This window comes from Phacochoerus africanus, chromosome 13, assembly GCF_016906955.1.
Source record: "Phacochoerus africanus isolate WHEZ1 chromosome 13, ROS_Pafr_v1, whole genome shotgun sequence".
NCBI lineage: Eukaryota > Metazoa > Chordata > Mammalia > Artiodactyla > Suidae > Phacochoerus > Phacochoerus africanus.
Genome location: NC_062556.1, coordinates 44,020,938 through 44,027,434, shown reverse-complemented (window position 1 = coordinate 44,027,434; position 6,497 = coordinate 44,020,938).

The following is a 6,497-nucleotide window of genomic DNA, read 5'->3' as shown; positions in this document are numbered from 1 at the left end:
TTGCTTTTTAGGGCCACACCTGCAGCATATGGAAGTTCCCAGGCTAGGGGTTGAATCAGAGCTGCAGCCTACACCACAGCCACAGCAACGCCAGAGCTGAGCTACATCTGTGACCAAATCAGTTAACCTGCTGAGTGAGGCCAGTGATCAAACCTGCATCCTCATATATACTAGTTGGGTCCTTTACCGCTGAGCCACAAAGGGAACACCCTCAAACTTTAATTTCCTCCTCCCCTGTAGTAGCTCTGCAAAGTATACTTTCACTTATATGTTCAGTCTTGACCAAGACTCCTCCATGGCTCCATGGATGACAAAGAAAAGATTTGTTTCTTTATGGGTCCCAGATACAAGCCTTTGCTACAGATATAAGATTCTCTTTTCCATTTCTTTGAAATTCAATTTATAAGTACCTCTAGATTTATGCCTCAAGAATTTTCCTAGATTAGTTGTGCATTAGAAAAGAAATGTGCCCAACTAAAATTTTGTTAGTCCTCAATATCCTGGTCTGAATCAAATAATATATGATTTGGGGAATGAGCACTTGACACAACTTGGAAACAAAGGAAGTGGGTGGCATAATATAGAAGCAGTTTGAATTACCTAGCTGACTTTTATTGAGCACCCAGCAAGTGCTAAGCATTATACTAGCTATTTGAAAGAAATGGAAATGACTTGAGACCACCTGAGGAGAAACATGTCAACAAGTGTAAAAGCTTAAGATAATTGCCTTATCCATTGGAATGCATGGTGACAGTTATTATCTGCATAGATTCCTGGATGTGCTAAATCTCAAGCCAATCAATAACATATAAATTCTAACTTATGTGGGAAATAGTTGTTTTCTTTAGTTCTTTCTTTAAACACACAAGTGGGTCTATGCTGGTCACGTGAACAAATTGAACTCTGGCTCAAAAACGGAATGACTTTACAACACATGGGGACACATGAGGCTGAGGATGGCAGTGGTGTAACCCTCTCCCTTAATGCCAGTACACTCAGAGTCTGTACTTTGATTATATTCAACACGAATAAAAAGATCTAGGGAGAATTCTTAGAACATAGTTTATAATAGGACACCCTGCCACTATCCCACTTTGCTCTCCTAAAAACTGGTGGAGGGAGAGTTTGATCGGGGATAATCTATTCAAGTAAAGAATGAATAACAACCACCTAGAACCTGGCATAGACATTAGTACAGGCTTGCATTACTATGTGTACTGGGGATTTTTTGAACTGTTAATTTTTAAGGGTTATTTTTATTCATTGAAGTATAGTTAGTTTACAGTGTGTGTTAGTTTCACGTGTACAGCAAATTGATTCCCATGTACACATTCTTTTTCGGTTTCTTTTCCGGTATAGGTTATTGAGTACAGTGCCCTGTGCTATACAGTAGGTGCTTGTTGTTTACCTATTTTACGTATAGTAGTAATGTACACATAAAACTCCTAATGTTTATCCCCCTCCCCCCCACCGCTTCATCCCTTTTGGTAACTAGAAGTTTGTTTTCTATGTCTGTGAGTCTCTTTCCATTTTGTAAATGAGTTCACTTGCATGATTTTTTAGCTGGCCAGGTACATTTCTCAGAGCAGCTGTGTGCATCCTTTTCTGTTCCACTGTTCAGAAATGCACTTCTGTCTCAGGATTTAACCTTGGCTAAAGCCTAGGGCCGAGACAGTCACAACCAAACACCTCCCCTTCAAACTAGGACTTCAGAGCCCTGTTAAATCAAAAGAAAAATTCCTTCTCTCCTCCCCAGCCTCCCAGCCCTCAGGATTTTAAATGGTAATGACCAGTTCATTTGAGAAAATGGCATTTTAGTGCTTTTCTTCACAGCCTCTTAAGGCGGATAAGGTATCCCTTTCCCAGGGATGTGCACCTCCTTTTGTTTTCTGGCATTACTGGAACTGACCTGGCATGGATCACTGGGTGAGCAGGCAATCTTAAACACTTCTCATATAAATTACTGGGTCCCTTCCAACTGCAATTGCTCACAGGGTAATACACCCTTTTACAACTCGGATAGCAAAGTCTCTTCGTTCTACTGGGTTCCACGGACCCACACCTCACAGCCCCCTCCCCAGGCCAGGAAACGAGCAGAAAAAAGGCTGATGGATGGATGTGTGCACATCAGAAATGCACGGTCTGGTTTAACCTCGAGTATGTACATAGTAGGCCCTTTGGGATCCTTTTCCTCCTCTCAAATCCTTTTTTGCTGCTTTAAAAGCCATCAGCAAAACCCAAAAAAGTCAAAATGACATACTCCACACAGGTACCCCACTATAAAAAGCAAAGACGTAATAAATATGGATGGCTACTAAATTATATTTTTCAAAACTTTCCAGAAAAGAAAATAATGCTCACTTTGTATGATCTACATTTATCAGGTGAAATGACCCATCTCGTTTCCACACGAAAGAGGCTTACCATTAATTGAACCCTCCAAGATTCGCTGTTTGTTAATGATGGCCACATTTTCCAAACAAATGTCTCTTTTCCCATGAACTCTAATGACAAGGTGTGTTTTTTTACTGACAGTTGACTCGGATCAGAGCTTCCAGGATCGAATTTCAGGCCGTGGCTCTGTACAACCCTGTAACTTTCTTTGAAGTTAAACAGTGTCAATCTGTTTCCATGTCTGAATAACTCTTAGAAGAGCCTGCCTGACCCAAGTCAACTCATTGAAACATACTATTTCCCCATAATTGATGTTCCAAATGAATGTCCTTTCATAATAAAATGTGTTGGAAAACAAAACAGCTTTGCATCCGGCACAAGTTGCATCATAATTAAATTTTATTTTATCCCATCGAGGCATGCTAAATGTTGAGCAAAATATAATTTTAAGTAATTTGTTTGTATTCTTATCTGTAGGAGTTGGAAATTAACAGCGTTGCTAGTTTGCGTTTACTGTTAAGCCTGGAGAGCAGAGAGATTGCTTTGCAAACATTACAGTTATTATGTCTGCAGTTGGTACTCTTTGTATAAATTATTGATCAGCCAGCTTATTTTTCTTTCTGCTTAATGGATATTATAGCATAGCCGTTTACAACGCTATAGTTAAGGTTGTGTCAGCACTTCCATTATAATAAACCCTCTGTTACAGGGGGTTTATAACTTGTTGTAAAAATTTGCTCTGGGCTGAAACTTGACATACAAGATCTCGAGCTGGAAGGTGGCAATTGTTATTCTTTCAACTTAAAAAAAAATCTCTTTGTTCTGAAGAGCAATAAATAAATAAACAGTTTATTCTTTTTTGAACAATCCTTGAAATTTCTGACTTCAAACAGAACAATTTTTTATAGACTATTTGTTGGACAATGATCTCTTCTTTTATTTAAGAAAGCAAAGAGAAAGAAAAAGGACCGAGAAAATTAGTTAAAACTACAACAGAAAAACAGACAGTGAATCAATAGAAACTTCTATAATCAAGTTCAATACATTTCTCCTTTGCTTGTGTTGCAAAGTTACTGATGATTTACATTTTTATTTTAAACATGCATTTAAGACTTTTTTCCACCCCCATTCCCAACTATGTAGTCTTTAAGCAGTTCACACGTCTTAATACTGATCTTCTTTAGAGAAAAATGAGGTTTTGTTTATTTAAAGAGAAAGGAGTATGATAATTAGAAAACGCCACATAGGAAAAGGTGCAACTGAAGGTACGATATTTCCTAGAAAACTAGGGATTTAAACATCTGCCTGAGTTTTTGACCTAACTTCAACCCAGATTGCTATCCCTCTCACAATGGCCTCATTTAAACGATGAAGGGAATTAATCTCCATCTGTATTCTTACTGCTGCTTCCTTTGACAATTCACTGCTACAATAATCTGTTTATTATTATTATTATTATTATTATTATTATTCAGTATTTGCCTGTGTAACCCTTAATACCAACCCACAGATGGAATTAGGACACTTGAAACTGGAAGTAAGCTGTGATGGACAAGTAGAACAATGTTAACATGGAGCGTTGACTACTTGTCATGGAAACTTGCAGTTTAGAGTCAGGAAAATTATTTTCCATGATGTTTTTTTTTTTTTTTCTCCTTTGTAACTCTTCCTCTCTTCGCTCCTATAGCTCTTCTCCTTCTGTCCCTGAAACATGAGTTTAGAGAGTTCTTAAAATAGGCTTCATAACCAGCAAAGTATTTTCAGCCACATTTCACCATCATTCAGAACCAGGGGGTGGGGGGGTGGGGGGAGGGTTGAATAGTGACGTCATTGTGTCATTCGGCTCTGAGATCTATGTAAATGTGACCATGCATAGATGACTGCTGGAAGTGTTCAGGAGGCATCTATTGGGCCCATGCATTCCCATGCTGTAAAACAAGTCAAAATTACTTATCACTGTTTAGCCACTCCTTTATGAAGAATGGGAGTTTGTCGTATAAAGTTTGAGCACTTCAAGTTATAGCGTTTTCACCTTCAGCTCCCCACCTTCTGTCCTTTGGGTAATTTATCACCAAGCTCTCTGCACCTGGTTTGAGAATGCATCCGTGAGATAAAAGTCCTATTCCTGGTTCTTAAGGAAAGGCAGGGAATTTGAAAAGAGAGGGAGGCTATGGAAATGAGAGATGCAAAGTTAGGAGTTGGAACCCTGAGTGGGGGGGAGCAGAGACAGAAAGTGTAAAAGAAGAGAAATCTTTGTTGAAGGCAGTCAGGGTTTTATCCGCTGATCTGATTGGCGAGGCCCTGTGTCTGAGTTTAAAAGACTTGAGAGAGTTACTTGGCATAATTTCTTCATCTTCAATGATTTACTACAGAAGTGCAAACATCAATTTTGGACTCTCTCCTGAGAAACGTTTAACAAAGTCACTCAACTACTGGTACCCTGATATCTTTTTAGGCTTACCAAACTTGGCCAGCTCTTTCTTCAACCTCTGCCGGAAGTGTCTCAGTCTTTCTTTCTTTTTTTTTTTTTTTCCTTTCCTATTAAGGAAACAAGTCCATTAGTAAACATGCAGATGTAAAAACGATCTTCCTCTTTACTTCTCCGTTGTGATATATCTTAGAATTGTTCAGAAGTGCACCCCATTGTTAAAGCTATTTGTGCCGGGTGTGCTAATGCACTCTTTGATTGAGTGAATTAGCAGTCATAACAATCTGGCAGTCTGGCCATAGAAGTGTGCTCAAATTGATTTGTGTTATGGCTGGACTGGAAAATCTAGTGTTAGTTGTTTTTTGCCCTGGGGCATTGTTTGTACCAAACTCCACTTTTCATTTAATTTTCCAATACATTTTGAAAGATTGAAATGCTTGTGATCAACATTTGATCCACTTGCATTATTTAAAAAAAAAAATTCTGAAAGTAATTTCAGATTCCAAAAAACCTTGCTTTCAATTAGAGTAAACATAATTAGAGTGACGTCGTGCTCGGAATGGTAAGTATCCCTTTGAATCTATTAGGCATGTTATCTCCTTGTCCTGTCACTGAAAAGAATTCAGAATATATCTGAAGTATACATCTGTATTTTTCCGTGCATGCTTCTAATAGAACTCGGGGACAGGTTAAATTAAAAGGATAAAATTGCAAGGAACCTCTTCTTGCTGCCCTTTCTGCATATCCCCCCAATTGTTTCTGTTTCATTTAGTGATGGTATAAAAAGAGGATACTCAAAGCTTTCAGGAAATTTTGAGATATTCAAGAAACCTTCAGATAGGATTGCCTTTAAGTTAATCATTTAGTTTTTTTTTAAATATTCTATGAAATCTACATTTTCGATCTTAACTATATCCATTGCTATATGGAAACACTAAAGATTTAAAGACATGACTTATCCTGGCTTTGTCAATATTTGTATCTTTCTTACAATCTTCTGCTTCACAGTCATTTACCAGAATTATAATGCAGCATGAATAAACCTTAAAAATGACTATTGATTACAGAGAAAGCTTTGTGAAATCCTTTAGTCAGTTTCCCCACTTGAGAAATCAGTGAATAAAATAGGTCAATACGTAAGGATGGATGGATGTAATACAGTGCTCTGCCTCCCTGGGTTATAAAAAGGGTCAAAAATGAATCCCCATAGAATTCATGTTTTTAAACTCATAAAATAAAATGATACTTACCAACTCCCAATTCTAAGTCCACCTTTCTACAGATTTATTCTTCTTTTTTAAAACCACAGGTTTTGAAAGTATATTGTTATGTTCCCCTGTTTCCATAGAAGCATTTCCTTGTCACTGCCCCTCTTAACCAAATAGGATGCCCTCATCTTCAGGCTAAAGTGCCTGTTGTCATCCAGGTATTCACCGGGACTTTAGCTGCAACAGCTACTCTGTATTTTCTCACTGTCTCCTGAAACCTTACAGCTCTTCTCAAAACTGCGTTTCATACTGCATTGAACTCTGTCTCCTGTGCCGATTTTTGTTAAGTAATAGATGGTGAGCCCTGAGACCACTCTCCCTATTAGTTCCCATTCACAGGGATATCGTGGGGGCACGGCAGGAGGAGGAAGGGGAAGGGAGGGGCCAGGAGGGGGCAGAGGGAGGGA